At 39.3% G+C, this 15114-nt stretch overlaps 1 protein-coding gene across 9 annotated transcripts in view; it reads left to right on the top strand.

The window, feature by feature from the left end:
* The window catches only part of LOC139140916 (PDF receptor-like), a 141986-nt gene that overhangs the window by 58490 nt on the left and 68382 nt on the right, over nucleotides 1–15114 (top strand). For all 9 annotated transcript variants that reach the window (XM_070710406.1, XM_070710399.1, XM_070710407.1 and 6 more), the window contains one exon: nucleotides 14413–14498. The gene's annotated coding sequence lies outside the window, so the exon portion shown is untranslated. The remainder of the gene's footprint in view (nucleotides 1–14412; nucleotides 14499–15114) is intronic.

Below are 15114 nucleotides of genomic sequence, written 5' to 3'. Positions count from 1 at the left end.
AACAAACGATAGGTTACGAAATTATACTGCAGTGCAAACAAAATGAAATTAAATGTCTAAATCGCCCGATAAATATTTATATATCACAAACTTATGCCAGTCATAAAGAGGAATCGTCGATCGCATCGCTTATTGCTCTTTTACAAAAGCTTTAATTAGGACTTAAGTACGTATGCTTTAAATAATTGCGAAATCTCAGAAACGTTTTCAAGTACGTCGTGACATCTTTCGTGTGATTCACGAAGTCAAACTGCGAAACAAAGTTCAGACGCTCTCTATTTCGTGAATTTCAGCTCGAAAGGATGATTGCCACGTTTGACCCCTATTAAAGTGAATTATCTTCTCACAACGGTGAGAGAAGACGGAGGTCGACACATTTGCTACGGCACACTTCTCGAGTAACAGGGTCTTTCATCTCACGGACGATTTGGCAGGGTAAACGCCACGGCATATTTCATTCATTCATTCAAATGAAACCTTGATATCACTTACAATCAGTACCTCATTTACTCGTTTAGTTACACCCGTGAAGATATTCTCTATATAAATAATGGTTTATTTGACGAAGAAAAAAACAGACTTGTCCATGTGTTTGTAATATAACGCAAATGTAACAAGTTCAGAATGAAATAAATTGTAATATAATACATAAGATAGTATTATTTGTGGCTACAGCTATGGAAACAATACGAGCAGCGAGATAGAAATGAAATTAGCTCTAACAACAAAGATTAAACGTGCTCTTTTCCCGCGGTATTTCATGTCATATGTATCACAGCTCGCGTAGGCCTGACTAACCTCGCACCAAGGGAAATGCTTACTGTAAGAAAAGTTCTGTACAGTTGTGAAGTTTTGCAAGCGAAGCAATCTGCCCGTCTGTCTCCATGCTCATTTGTCTGTCTGTCTGCCTGCCTGCCTGTCAGTCTATCTGTCTGTCTGTGTCTCTGTGTCTGTCTTTATATCTGTCTCTTTCTGAAATCTATTTATAAAGTTTCATCATAGTAAATCGAATTTTCAACCATCCCTTGATTCTTTTGATATGACGGTTCTCAGTATGTTTAGAGGACAATATGGAAAATAAAATGAATTTATATGATGTCACGTATGTTTGTTCTTATTTCAAGCCGATAATGTGTTATGGAATGAGTTATGTTATCGATTCCTGCGGTAGAAGTGGAGTCAAATTCGTTGTATGGTGAAATGTTCTGCTGCCATGCAAACAATCAAATTATATTCACTTGTATTTTACCATGTGAGCAGATCGCAAAATTACTTGAAACCTCTTCCGTGTGCTTACAATCGGTTTGGCACCGATGACGTAGTTTCTCCAAATTTATTGCTAATGTCGTAATGCTTGCCAAACTGAAAGTCACCTTTAATACCTGTCAGTTTGACCTCAATTGTACCATGTTATCTGTCGGTGAACCCGTCTAGATTCTTAATCGAACCTCGCTCACGATACGATTTCTTTCAAGACATGAGATCCTATCTCTCTCTTTACTGCGTAACCTGTCTGTAAGTGTCTGTATCTTTGCTGAATCGCCTGCCCACCCCATCTCACTCAGCATGTCTGTCTGTCCGTCTGCCTGCCTGTCTGTCTGTCTGCCTCTCCTTCTGTTTCATCATTTCTCTATTACTGTGTGTCTGCGTCCTAATATATCTTCCATAGAACCGATCTCTCGATAAATTGACATATTTTTCATCGATCTTTCTCTATCGGTCTGCTCCCCCACAAGAAAAAAACGAGCGATATTTCCTCTGTAACCCATTTCTGGCGTCGCCAAATCTATCGCTTGGGCTATCTGTATTTGTACCGATAACTTCAAGAAAGTAGAGTTATTATACCCGATACATTAGTATCACGCCGATACTCGTTTCAGTCAATATTGCCTCTAATGATAACGAGTTAGTTTATTTCTGGTGCCTGTCACATCTTTCGAGTCCTTCAAATATTTCTAAGGGACTGATCAGTTTCTTCGGCCTGGGGGGGGGGCGGTGGATTATTTTTTGCCGACGTCAAAAAGTGGCTGACCCCCCCTATTCCAAATTTTGAAAACAGGGTGACCCCCCCTATTCCAAATTTCTAAAACAGGGTGACCCCCCCCCCGGGCGCGACAAAGGTAAAACAAAAGATGGACATAAATATATATATATATATATATATATATATATATATATATATATATATATTATATTTTACATTTTACATATATTTATATTTTAAATAGTCATTCTATGTTTTAGTGAAATTGTTGACATGTCAGTTGTAAGATAGGAATTTCAAAGTGTCAATCTTAAAGTTTAAATACAGTACATTTTGAATGAGCTGTATTTTGAATGAGCTGTGAATGTATTTCACACTTTCTCTGCTTAACCAGATGTCCTGAACTGTTGTACAGAAATGGATGTCAATCATTAATATCAAAGAGGAAAAAGCAGTGAATCAAAACTTTGATGGGTGTTAAGACTTGCCAACCATCCAATTAAATCTACTGAGGAGCCATAGAGAGCTTTTTTAGCCAAATCTGATGTGTACAGTGTCTGAGAGGACCTTTTCTTGTGTAACAGTAAAACCATAAAAGCACAGCTAATAATGACCAAAACTGCCTTTTTTAACTGTTATTTTGTTCATAAAAAAGCATCTTTCTACAGAAAACCTATGAAACAAAGGAAAATAATTGCATCAATGAGAAGGAAAGATATCTTGTCATTTTTCTATCTCTAAAATAAGTCACTGTATCAAATATATATTGTGAAATATTTGTGCATGTTGCTTTCTCATACTGAATTCTCACAGAGAGAACAGAAAAGTATCAGGAATTTGTCATCCTTTTCATATGAAATGCAGATTTCATAATGGTACACTTTCACTTAGCAAACATCAAGATATCTCTGAAAGTATTGCGCCCGAAGGGCGCGCCAAAAAATATGAAACATCCTGATATCTCTGATATATATGCCTTGTATATTAAAGTCATGCACCTGAAGGGCATGCTGAAAGATGTATGATATATTAAAGTAATGAGCTTGAAGAGCACGCTGAAAAATATTGAACATACAGATATCTCTGATGTATGTATGCTTGATATGTTAAAGTTGGGCGTGCTGAAAAATATGGCTGATTATTAAAGTTACGCGCCCGAAGGGCGCGCCGAAAAATACAACTGAATGATGAATTTTGTGGCTGACACTAGCATTTTAGGCAATGATGAGCCTGTGTCAAAATTCAAAAACACACTGACCCCCCCTACTGGGCATTTCAAAAACATGGTGACCCCCCCCTATCACCAAAGTCAAAAACAGGGTGACCCCCCCCCCCATGAATCCACCGGCCCCCCCCCCAGGCTGAAGAAACTGACCAGTCCCTAACGTTGATCGGAAGCGCCATAGTATTTTCACTTATATCAAAGTAACAGTTTTATCATTCGTCTCAGTGTCGGAGCTGTTGTGCAAGAAGACAGTTATTTTCTTTGAATTCGAGGTCCAAATATCAGCCCCTTGACGATGAGAACTAGATGTACCCTTTGGTGTTTTTAATGTTTTCGGTGTTGTTACCGAGGTAGTCCCTGCGGTTCTGTCACACAATTAACAGATTTGGGGAAATAATCGCAGATGTCGCCATAAGAAAAATGGTTCTGCATTGTCACAGATTGCTATTATGTCGACGGGTAGATGCTAATCCCTGTGACCTAATGACACAGAGTAAAGTGGACACCGACTGAGATCATTCACCTGTTGAGAGGGAAAAGTGACCCGACAGACAGCACACAAAGAAAGCCCAAAGTGGATATAGCATGTATTAGACATGAGTCTCCGACAAACCTGTTGTAGGCCTACATGCCATTACCACAGCGATGTCAATAGTACGTACAACAGTGCCAATGCAATGCATCGAGACTCTCCTCCTATTCTCAACTCAATTTGCGTCATGATAATCGAACCGATACGAACGGCCCAGTCGAAGGACACTGGGAAAACACAAGAGCAAGTGTTAGAATCAGAGAAGCACCTTCAAGTCAACGCGGACGTCTAAGTGAACCCCGATTGATAGAAATCCATTATATGTGTTGAGGGAGATGTAAGCAAGTTCTTCTGTGTCCTACGATCCCGATGATGGCATGTCCATACAATCATCGGCCTTTTCTCTCAGGATATGTCTCGTGTACCTAAAACACGGCAGTCTATCTTTTGTTTCTTTGTGCCATCTTCAAGCACTGTCATATGTATGTATGCACATACCTAATTTTTCCATCTGCAAGAAGACTTGATGTGCTTCGTCTATATTTGAACGTATCAATCATACAGATGATACTGGTCGTTTCAATAAGAGGACATTCCTCCTCTGGAAACTTTTTAAGTAAAAAAAACATTTTCTGCACAGTTTTCAGTTTTGAACGCGTCGAAAAAGCTGACATAAAGTCCATATTGCATCCATTTTGAGAAGGCCTTTGAGTAACTACGAAAAAAAAATGAGTCAGAAATTCCATATTTGCAGAAATAATTGCTTTGCTTTCCGTCTATCTAGACGTCTTTGATGACGTCATTGATGAGAGAATTATATATTCTGATTCAATAACCGATCAGCCTTGTCGAGAACAAGTCCACGAATTAATCCGCAATATTTAACACAAACACGGTTTCTTATAGCCTCTTCCCTCTCTTTACCCAATTGTGTTGGCTTCACGTAGATCAGAAGTTTATATTTTGCTTAAGGTGCCTCGGGGACACATATTCAGACGATCATATTTTTCCAATACTTTTACGGTCTGCCACTTGTTGTCGGGACTCATTTTAAAGCTCTTGAAATTAAGAAAATTTTCACCGTCTTACTTTTTGAAAATCGAAAATTTTATTTCTCTCCGTAACACAGGGATGACGGCCATTTGAATTTCAAATATCGGTAAATCGTGGGTAATTTGTTTCTCCAATATCAAAATTTGCATCGTGACCTCCGCTTTCACGATTTATATTCCTGACTTTGAAAGAGAATGTTTGAACTTTGCCTTGAGGCTTGAGGCGAGAACCGCCTTCAAAGTCAATTTGCCGTAAATTCAACGTTATTGCATTTACCTGCGATATTTGACGACGTTTAGTGCGTCTCATTTTACCTTCTTGTGACCATGGAAACTGAATACAGGTCGACATAAAAAACAAACAAAACCAAGCCATTGATTGACATTTCGTTATTTCCAGTTGGAGAATTCAAGAGACGATAATTGCGTGTTTGTGAAACCGTTACACAGCAGCAGAGTTATCACCCATTGCGCCGTTACATTGCGGTCGTATCAATCCCAATTACAGCTGGCGGCTTATCCCCGTTTTAACTAATCTCGTCACCGCTATATCTGGGCAATAATTAAAGAAAGAAAGGAACGGAAATTGCAAAGTCTACCACTCGGAAGTGATAAAATCCCGGTTCTTCAGGTCTTCCTCAGGCGTGGAAAGAAAACGGAAAAGTTAGCAATTCATTTTGCTGCTGGAGTACCCAGTTCATTACTACAATTTCGCCCTGTGCAAAAGACAGGCAATCTGACAACCATTATCAGATAAGCTGGACCTTCGAAATTGAAGATGAAGAAAAAAATGTGCGCTTATATTAACGTCTTAGAGTGGAGAGAGAGAGAGAGAGAGAGAGAGAGAGAGAGAGAGAGAGAGAGAGAGAGAGAGAGAGAGAGAGAGAGAGAGAGAGAGAATTAAACTATAATTGCTCGTGGCCGATAAACGCTACTTCGGCTATGGACCACTCAAAAATCTTGCCTATTTGAGATATTACAAGTGCGCAGGGTTAAATCACCGTTCAAGTGCAGTGCCCTGAAACAAAATCGATGAAAATTAGCGACGCCTGTTGTACGATTGAGATCTTCGGCAGCAAATATGCAAATAAGGCATTGAGCAAGGCGAACAATTTCCGCGTCAGGCTCAGCCATGAACACTCCAGGGAATCACAATAAAAGTCTAAATATTCCTCCTTTTCTGTTAACCCTCTTAACATTCACTGGCGGAAATGTAAACTCATTGTATAAATTTCCGTTTCGACCGATTACAATTTTTATTCAAAATTGGTACACTTTCCATGCATATCTATAAGATGACACTTTTTTCCTATTTTAACGAAATAGTATGCTTGATCGTCAAGGTATCCAAACTTCGGCTTAATTAACCCAATTATAAAGAACGTTAAAAATTAAGTGAATCCTCGACATTAAATGCCTTCTTGTTACGTCAATTGTTCTTAAGTGTCTGGACTCCTTAACTCATCCATGGAAAACTCTGATCTCAAGAAAAACCTGTGAAACCTGAATCTTGTATCTTATGTTACAATTGTTACGTAAATGGACGAAATTTGCTGGTTGATTTGCTCCATAGTCGTTAATGCAACTTCTAATAGAGCGTAGACATGTGAACGGCGCAACATGATTCTATCGTTTCCGACTGTATACCAAAATGTGTCTTGGTCATCGCAAACGCATGCGAACAAATCAAGTCGAAGACGTACAGTCTCACGTGCCTTACCACTATAACGATATATGTGTGTGTGAGAGAGAGAGAGAGAGAGAGAGAGAGAGAGAGAGAGAGAGAGAGAGAGAGAGAGAGAGAGAGAGAGAGAGAGAGAGATTGAGTTAACGTCATGCCATCAGCAGCCAAACACTAACTTGTATATCTTGTAAGTCAAGACCTTTTAAATACTATAGTGAATTCTTAAAATGAATTACTTTCTTCACAAAACACATGTAACAGTGTGGGGAGGTACCACTGCCACAAGTATAGACTAGTTTCATTTTCATAGCTATAGTTTAGAACTATTCTGCTCGTTTATCGTTTCAACTTTTTCCGATTACTTTTTTTTAGTTTTTGTGCCGGAAAAATAGAATAAAAGCCTTTCAACACGATGATATTGGTGGTGTTTATTATGATCGTAGAGATATATTTTCAAACAATATTTGGTAAAACCGAACAGATAAGCAGGCCACATGATTGGCGCTGGATTGTTGTCAGGGCTTATAGCAACATTCTATCATTGTTTCATGGTATTTTACGTTAAGGGTTTTTTGTCGTCATACTTAAAACGGGATAAAAGCTCTGACGCTAGAAGTACAACATCATTCTGGAATGGCTTTCCCTTATTTTTGTCCTGTACCAGAGTGCCTTCAACCCTAAGGTGGTTCCAGTGCGAAAATTTGAAACATACATGTATAATGTATGTGGCTTGTTGTCATGGAAACGTTAGCGATAAAATACGTATGTTTTTTTAATACAACTTGAAGCTGGAAACATGATCGTTTTGCCTGTAGCAATCGGCTTTGACGCAAACGTCGTTCAAATGGTATTTTTATAACTTGCGTCAGAAGACAAATCCTTAAAATAAGAATCGTGTGATGTTATTTGAAGTACGCATGAGTAGTGTTGAATATTAGTTCATTATTAATGCTTAAATAGTCGACCACTATTAAAAATTAAAAAGGCGCAATATTATTGAAAGCACACAATACTCTATTCTTAATACTCATAAGAATATGATTCTCCTCTGGCCATGCCAGAGATTTTCGAATGTTTTAAATAAACCAAAGCGACCAGTTGGGTGAATTAAGAGTCAGAAATAGCCTCAGAAGTGGCATGTTTTTGTCACGATGGCTACAGTTCTGATAGTCTTTTGGTAAAAAGCAATTGTGTTACTTGTGTCCACATCTTCCTATATTCAGATCAGATTCTGTGTTTCTTTCTGTAAGCGCCGGAAGTCCTGCAGAATTGAGAAAGTCCGTAAAAACATTTGCGCTTTTCCCTTGGTGAAAGACGTCTGAAAATTTACAGTTTCCTACCTGCCTGTCGCGTTTATCCTTTTGGAGCGGAAAGTGGAAAGTGATCAGGAATGGGTCTCCAATGCAACAAGTCAATGACCTACCCACACACACGATTGGCTAAACCTTGGACAGATGGCCGTTCTACTTGTACACGTTATCTTTACCGCTACTTTGCTGATAAAAAGGGGTAAAAATGATTAGATTGACGGATACATGAGGCGTATAGCGGGGCAGAAGGACGAACAGCCGGACAGGAGGCATATAAGCGAACGGCGGGTGGCAGAGTAAGGTGAATAATGAATCGACGGCCGGATGAGCGAGGCGTAGGTATTGGACGGACTGGTATTAGAAGAATGGCAGCAACACAACTTCTTCTATCGGTGTGGGTGAAATCGGGACAGACAATTCTTCTCTGTATCTCTCAACAAATGCGCCTTTCATGGCCATTCGGCGTCGCGGAAGTGATTGGCCGTCGTCTGTGTAACGAAGATTTAAACGAATAGATTGGAGATTATTGAAAGTGTTTGACATGTAAATATATTTCAATTCAGTGCAAGTTACTTTTATAAATGTACCCTTTGCTCTGTATGAGAAAAGTCCCGCTTCCACTGATCGCTGATGTCTCTAATGTTTTCATGAAATCACTAACAGTAAATTACTTAGGGGTCTCTAAATAATGTTTTCAGATTTTTACATCGCAGATTTCCGCGGTTTCCGGCGATATAATTTGTTTGCGTCGTTTTTGACGGCGGACAATCGCACGTCAGTTCCGGAAAACGACCTCCGTCTTCTTTGCCGGAATATTGAATCAAATCGAAATGTGTTATCGAGTGAACGACACATCCATCAATATAGGCAGTTAATTGATTAAATACCTGAATATACGGTCAACAAGGTTTCAGTGTTTTATCGAGACTTTGTTGTGAGATAAACCGAAAAGTATCCTTTGGTCTTACGACCCAAAGTTTGTTGTGCTGTAAAGATACTGTGACGTACACAATGTCGTTCCCGTACCCTCCCGGGAACATGTAACAACCAATCCAAGACGATCAAAGAGACTTAGTGTTCAATGAATCGTTGGTAGAAGCCCTGTGTTACGGGGATTAGTTTATCGCTCATACATGGAGTATTTCATGTGCTGGCGAGAAGAATAAGAGCCCTAGAATGCACACCGACAAAGGAATGCTACCCCAGGTAAACTTCTTAGGGAACAGCGCATCGGAAACTGTTAAGCTACGAGTACAATGCTTAGGAAACACGGGGATTTCTCGCAACACGGTTTATTCGCGATGGGCAGGAGATGAACTGCTCTGACGTCACGAAAATTTATCCTCGTACAATAATGCATCCTGTACTGGCATTGGATTGAGCTCGCAGGCAACCGAAGATACAATTTAAAAAAAATGCCTACACCCTCGAATCAGGTTGTACAAGCTCACAAATCTGCTTAGGCTTAGCAACACTTTGTATAAGTCGTGGATTTTCATTGTGACGCATAGGTGTATGCCCTGTACAGTTTATCGAAGGAGACCCGATTTGGAAACTAGGTTCCCACAGTGTGTAGAACGCCTCACTAGATCTTTTTAAATAGGCCCTACTACTGTCTATCCGAACATAAAATTCGAAGTCTAACTGTCACCACGAAAAGGCTACTGCTCTCAAGTAACAGATGTTTGGAGGGAGTTTTACTAACTGGTAACAGAAAGAATTCTTGTAAGAAAGGTAGTTTCGCCAAAACGAACATTTCGGAGCAAGTTCTACACTGCATTGTGATAATGTAGGTTAATCAATTGCATACTTCTCTGGTGTTAAGTCTTCACGTCAGACTTTCTCCTAGCCGTTATTTTGTTACTTCATCATACTCAAGTTGATGGGTTTCAGAGGGAGTGCGTTCACACTCTAATAGAGCCTTCACACGAGGTATAATAGGACCCCATTAATGTACCAGCAACAGATTATGGCTAACCAAACCCAGTTGTTTATCATGGACTGAAACAAATCGACAATGAAGACGACACCACTTTATAGATATCTTGAAGGTCGTAACTTTGCAAAATCGACTAATGCCGTGATAAAAGAAGAATTCGCCTGGGAGACAGATTTCCGGACCTTCAGATGTTTGCAATACATTATATTATTAGTCTCCCACTTATGGGGTTGATTTTGAAATTCAGGGAGTATCTACAGCTTTCATCGGTTTATTTTTGTGACAATCGAAATTGTATTTCTCCCAATGGAGTTAACACAAGGATGGCGGCCATTTTGGATTTCAAATGTCGGTAAATATTTGTTTCTTGAGAATCGACTTTCGAACGGTGACCCCTGATTTTTAGTCTTGATTTTGAAAGAGAATGGTGTATAGTTTTCCTACGCAAACTTTGAGCAAAATTTAATACTTTCAATTTCGTGGCGCGTACTACCCCAAAGCGACAGTCCGATCGTCCTTATGTTTGCCAATTCTATGTCGGTCATTAACTCTGAGAAACCCAAGAGAAACTTTCGATTCTAATCTCAACGCATGCGATGGTTAATCGTACCGTATTATTACACCGGAAAATTACATCTGTTATTATTCATCCAATCCAACATTTTACTATGACATACCGATTGAATACAGACCGGAAATAAATGCAGCGGATATCATTTGTGTTTACAAATTGTAGCACACTTAGTGGCTTTGAGACTGCGCGCATTTTGATTCTGATAGTATGATCACGCCACCAGCGTACTTTTTACGTTCTGTGTCTCCGATTTTCTGTTTTGACGCGTATTGAGCACATTCCCCTCCCCCCGGAAACCATTAAATAATCACATGATGTAGGATACACGTATACAAGGCGCAACCTTTCAACACTTCGCCACCCAAGTCTCTCGGGCTCATCAAGCGGACAACGGTGATGGCTGTAGGTATTTGTGACGCGAAAGATTTAAGTCCATTACTTGAGAAGTGCATGCTTAATAAACTGCAGTGCATTGTGGGAACTCCGTGCAACTCTTCACTTTTGGCGAAGCGGCGTCCCTTGTCGATGTCAGAAACCTTCGCGCAGTTACAAGTGAGTACAACTTTCTCTGCCCTTTCCTCTGGAATATTCAATTGAGTGGACCCAAATACCTGGTATCCCTTCTTGACTCGTTAAATAAGGCAAGTTCTAAACCTTAAGTATTCTAAGAAGCTGCTGTCATTGAAATGGAAGGCCACCAGACGTCCTCGTACCCGTCTGTCATTTATCCGTCTCGGTGTATGACCGTAATCAGTGCTCTGAAAACTTCTCATTTTGTGCCCAATGCATTTAATTGACGGGTTCATAGTTTAAAACATTCTTAAATTGATATAATTATGCTTTACCACGTCAAAGTACGGACTACCGCGATCAAAACTTATGTTTGGTACAATTTCAGTGTGGTTGTTAGTCTATTTGTTTGAAACGTTTTAATGGGTCAGAGTTTCTGTACTGCGTACAATACATTGTCCATTTATTATGTGGAAATATCTGTCTCTCAGACGAGTTGTGAAAAGGCGAACGCAAAACTGCAGTAAAAACTGCAGAAAGTAAATCCGCATGCGACCTGTTTTTCGTTGCTTTCAAGGGGTTTCATGTAAGTAATCAGTTGTGTCTGAGAAGATGCCATCGACCCTTTCCGGCTCTAAAATGTGACGCACGTTCGCCTGAAGAGCTAAACGCTGGCGCAGTGGATGAAGGAAATTAATAATATCGGGATCAGACAAGCGCGATTTACCGGCCGTTTTCTGATCATTCGTGTGAGTATGCTGACTATAGGAGTATCTATGTTACTCGCTAGCCGTTATCTTGTCTATGACTGTCTTCCTATCACAAGAGGGAGCTTAAGGAACTCTGACATGAAGATGGGGTACGTTTTGTCTGTCATTGCAGTTCTTGTTGAACGCACAAGCTTAGATTCACATCGAGAGGTAATGGGAGCTGTTTTTCGCTCCACCGATAAAAGCTAACACGGTGAAAGTATCCGCGGGTAATTGACGTTGGTGTGCGATGGACGTAACGACACTACAATGCAATAGTAGGGTGTTCACGTATATGATGTGACGAGAGGCATTCGCTGTTCGGTTTAATATTACACTCAGAGGTAATTCTGTGCAAAAGCTCAAATATCACAAAGTCCCTATAATACTGAAATATCTCCACGCTATTATATTGCGTGTAATGATGCTAAACAAACAATTGCTCTATCGAATAACCATAGGCAGTATTCCTGTCGTATATATGGGAAAATTAATGGCAAACTAATAAAACCACAGTGTTATAATTTGTAGAGGTCGCAACCGAATGGTACTGAACACTTCAAAGCGTAAAGGTGAAGAAATTCTCTATTGAAAATTAATAACACCGGACCGGGCGGGGTGTTTTATTTGTAGCATTCATCATGTTTCTATTTGCTACAGGTGACGATCATCGGAACCGGGCACTGGTGCGTCGAGCACAAATTAATTGGGTCTCCCGGCGCTAACGGCCTTCGATTAGTCCTTACAGATTACGGTAGATTGGCTGCCGGAATTTGTCGGTAGATTTATGTTCATCATCAATTTGCTCTTGTCTTCTTAAGCAGAACACGCTGGTCTCGCGTTATAGAGTCATTTGCTTGTTATCACATAAGGAGCATTCCTTTGGGCGCTCTCAGCCTCTCGTGCGCAAAGTAATGTAAACATGACTATTCCTAAAAGCTATAAAAGTGAATGTACTTTATCAAATGCATCTTTTGTAGATGCCGCGACGTCAAACAGAAAAGCTATTCATAATCAATGCAGATAAGTCCAACCTACAAAACAAGTGTCATAAGCTTCAAAATTGGCGCGAAGAAAATTAATATTTCGCACTCTCGATACATTAGCGTCCATTGACGCGATAAAGCCCGCGCAATTTCTCTCGATTTGGACTCTAACAATACTGACGCCACTAAATTCCGGCGCGGTATCGACAACATCTTACTCGTTTACACATTTAGAAACTCACCCAGAAACTTACCTTTATCAGGAACGTATTTGTCTCCAAGTGCTGACAGGGAACTTATTTTACTCGTCAAATTTCCATCAAACCCACCACCACAAATGGTTTGACCCAATTTGATGCTTGTATGTGACCACCTAAAACAAATTTCAGACAATAAATTTATATTTCTTACGATTGCGTGAATGAGTGAAACTGAAGAGTAATAACTACAAAACATACTTTATCGTAATATATATATATATATATATATATATATATATATATATATATATATATATATATATATATATATATATATATATAGCGCCAACGTGTCAATAAAAAGTAAAGCAGCGCTATTCTGTATAGTACAAAGAGAAACTGGAGACTTAAAGGCCATTTTGGCAATCCCTGGGATCGCCTTTGTTGTAGTCTGTGGGTAAATTTTCTGGTGAGATAATCTGGTGCCAACAAAGGCCTTTAAAGACTTAACTTTTTACAAATTAAAAATTGTTTTGTCACTTTCGACTGGCGATCGACGAACGCAGGAAATGCGTCGTATTCCGAGCGTTTATTGCAGAAAACGACATATCTGCTCCATTTGTACAATCATTGGCATGTATACCTTCTGAGATTCGTCTGCCGGTCAATAAACTAGTTATCAAGTCCTTGTCGCAGAATTAATATCATCGATATGGATAATATGACATACCCTAAGGGATATGATGCATAAGCGAAAAAGAACGGGGCTTTGTAACTACAAATAGGATTTTAACAACAGAATAAAACACTGAGAGATGAAATATTTGGCCGTTCTCACATTGTGGATCATGCGCAGTGAACAGTGATAAAATATTGTCTAGTTTATTATGAATCAATAATTATTATGTTACCCGATAGCTAAATTAGATTACTAGTAAATCTTAATAGCTGAAAATAAGATAATTTAGCATATTATCTCGTTGATGCATGTTTACGGAAAATCTAATGTGTAAATAATCGATTTTACACAATTTACAAAATTACATCATCGTCCAAATTAATTAAGTCGCCTCATTATACTTATACTTCGTCTGTCGGTCGTATTTCAACGCGTAAATCAACCTCAACACAGGAAACGTGCAATGTCTGTGAAGCACCGTGACGGCAAGACTGAAAATTTATTCAAACTTGTCACAGGAATTTCCAAATTGCCGCCTTAGCCTACTGCAATATTGAGACAGTGAGGTTGATATGCTCAACGTGCAAATATGCCGCTTAATACACTTATACAAGTATACATACCTTTACGATCCAAATCCCAAAGTATATAAGAATCTAGGGAAATTTGAAATCTGCGTATATATTGTTCCAATTCAATTATACGGCAGATAAAATGCATTTTTTCAATGTTGTTGGTTTTGCAGTTACGTGATCTAGATTCTGAGCATTGTACTAACCTAATTTTTGATTCGTCGGACTCGGAGTTTAGGGTCATTTTTACATATTACTGCACTGTTATCCACATTCAAGTCACGTGGAAACCACAAAATAGGACGCTAACCTATTTGTTAACTTTTGCGGATGAATTAATTTCATCCGACTCCTGCCCTTTGGTGATTTCGTCATATTTAATTAATGATCTATAAATATTTATTTTCAATTTGCAGACGGCTGTAGTCCTTTGCTGTATAGACAGGTAAATGGAATATTCCTTGATGTAAGGACCTGAACTTCGTAACCCTACCCAAACGAGGTGAGATCTTTGCTTCGCTCTCAACAATCTTCAAGGAGACTTTTTAATCATTGCTAACCCACCGTGAAATGAATACACCATTTCTCGTTAAGTGAAAAAGTCTTGCTCAAAAAATTATTCTATTTTCGGTAAGTTTCATTTGAATTTAAATAAGGGAACGCCGTAATGCGTCGCGGCAGATTTCCTGCGGTGACCGTGCCGGGCTGGGCTAAGTGACCAGCATAACTAAACAACAGTAAAAATAATCCGTGGCTTACTTACCTATCATGTGTTTACTCTGTGATTCCCCTGTGTATAGACAAATCTTGATTAATTCACGGTGCGCTGCGATATTTTCACAGTTCTGCATCACATCACCAAGCATTAGTATATTAAGCAAAGAAAACCGATAACTTAATTTTCAACGACTGTAACTCCATTTTTCCTCCCCGTCGATAACTTTCAGTCAGAAACGTTAGTTTTGATAGTCATTGAGTTTATTTCTCTTCTCTTATTCCTCTCATGTAACGACATTTATGTGTTAGATCTGAAATACTCCTCTGAGCGGGGATGTTGAATTAAGTGACGCACGTACTGTTTACTGTGAATTCATCCGATAATTAAGCTTCAAGCCGTA

This window comes from Ptychodera flava, chromosome 9 (assembly GCF_041260155.1).
Source record: "Ptychodera flava strain L36383 chromosome 9, AS_Pfla_20210202, whole genome shotgun sequence".
Classification (NCBI taxonomy): domain Eukaryota; kingdom Metazoa; phylum Hemichordata; class Enteropneusta; family Ptychoderidae; genus Ptychodera; species Ptychodera flava.
The sequence above is the reverse complement of the archived record's forward strand: the minus strand, read 5'-3'. Positions and strand labels throughout refer to the sequence as shown.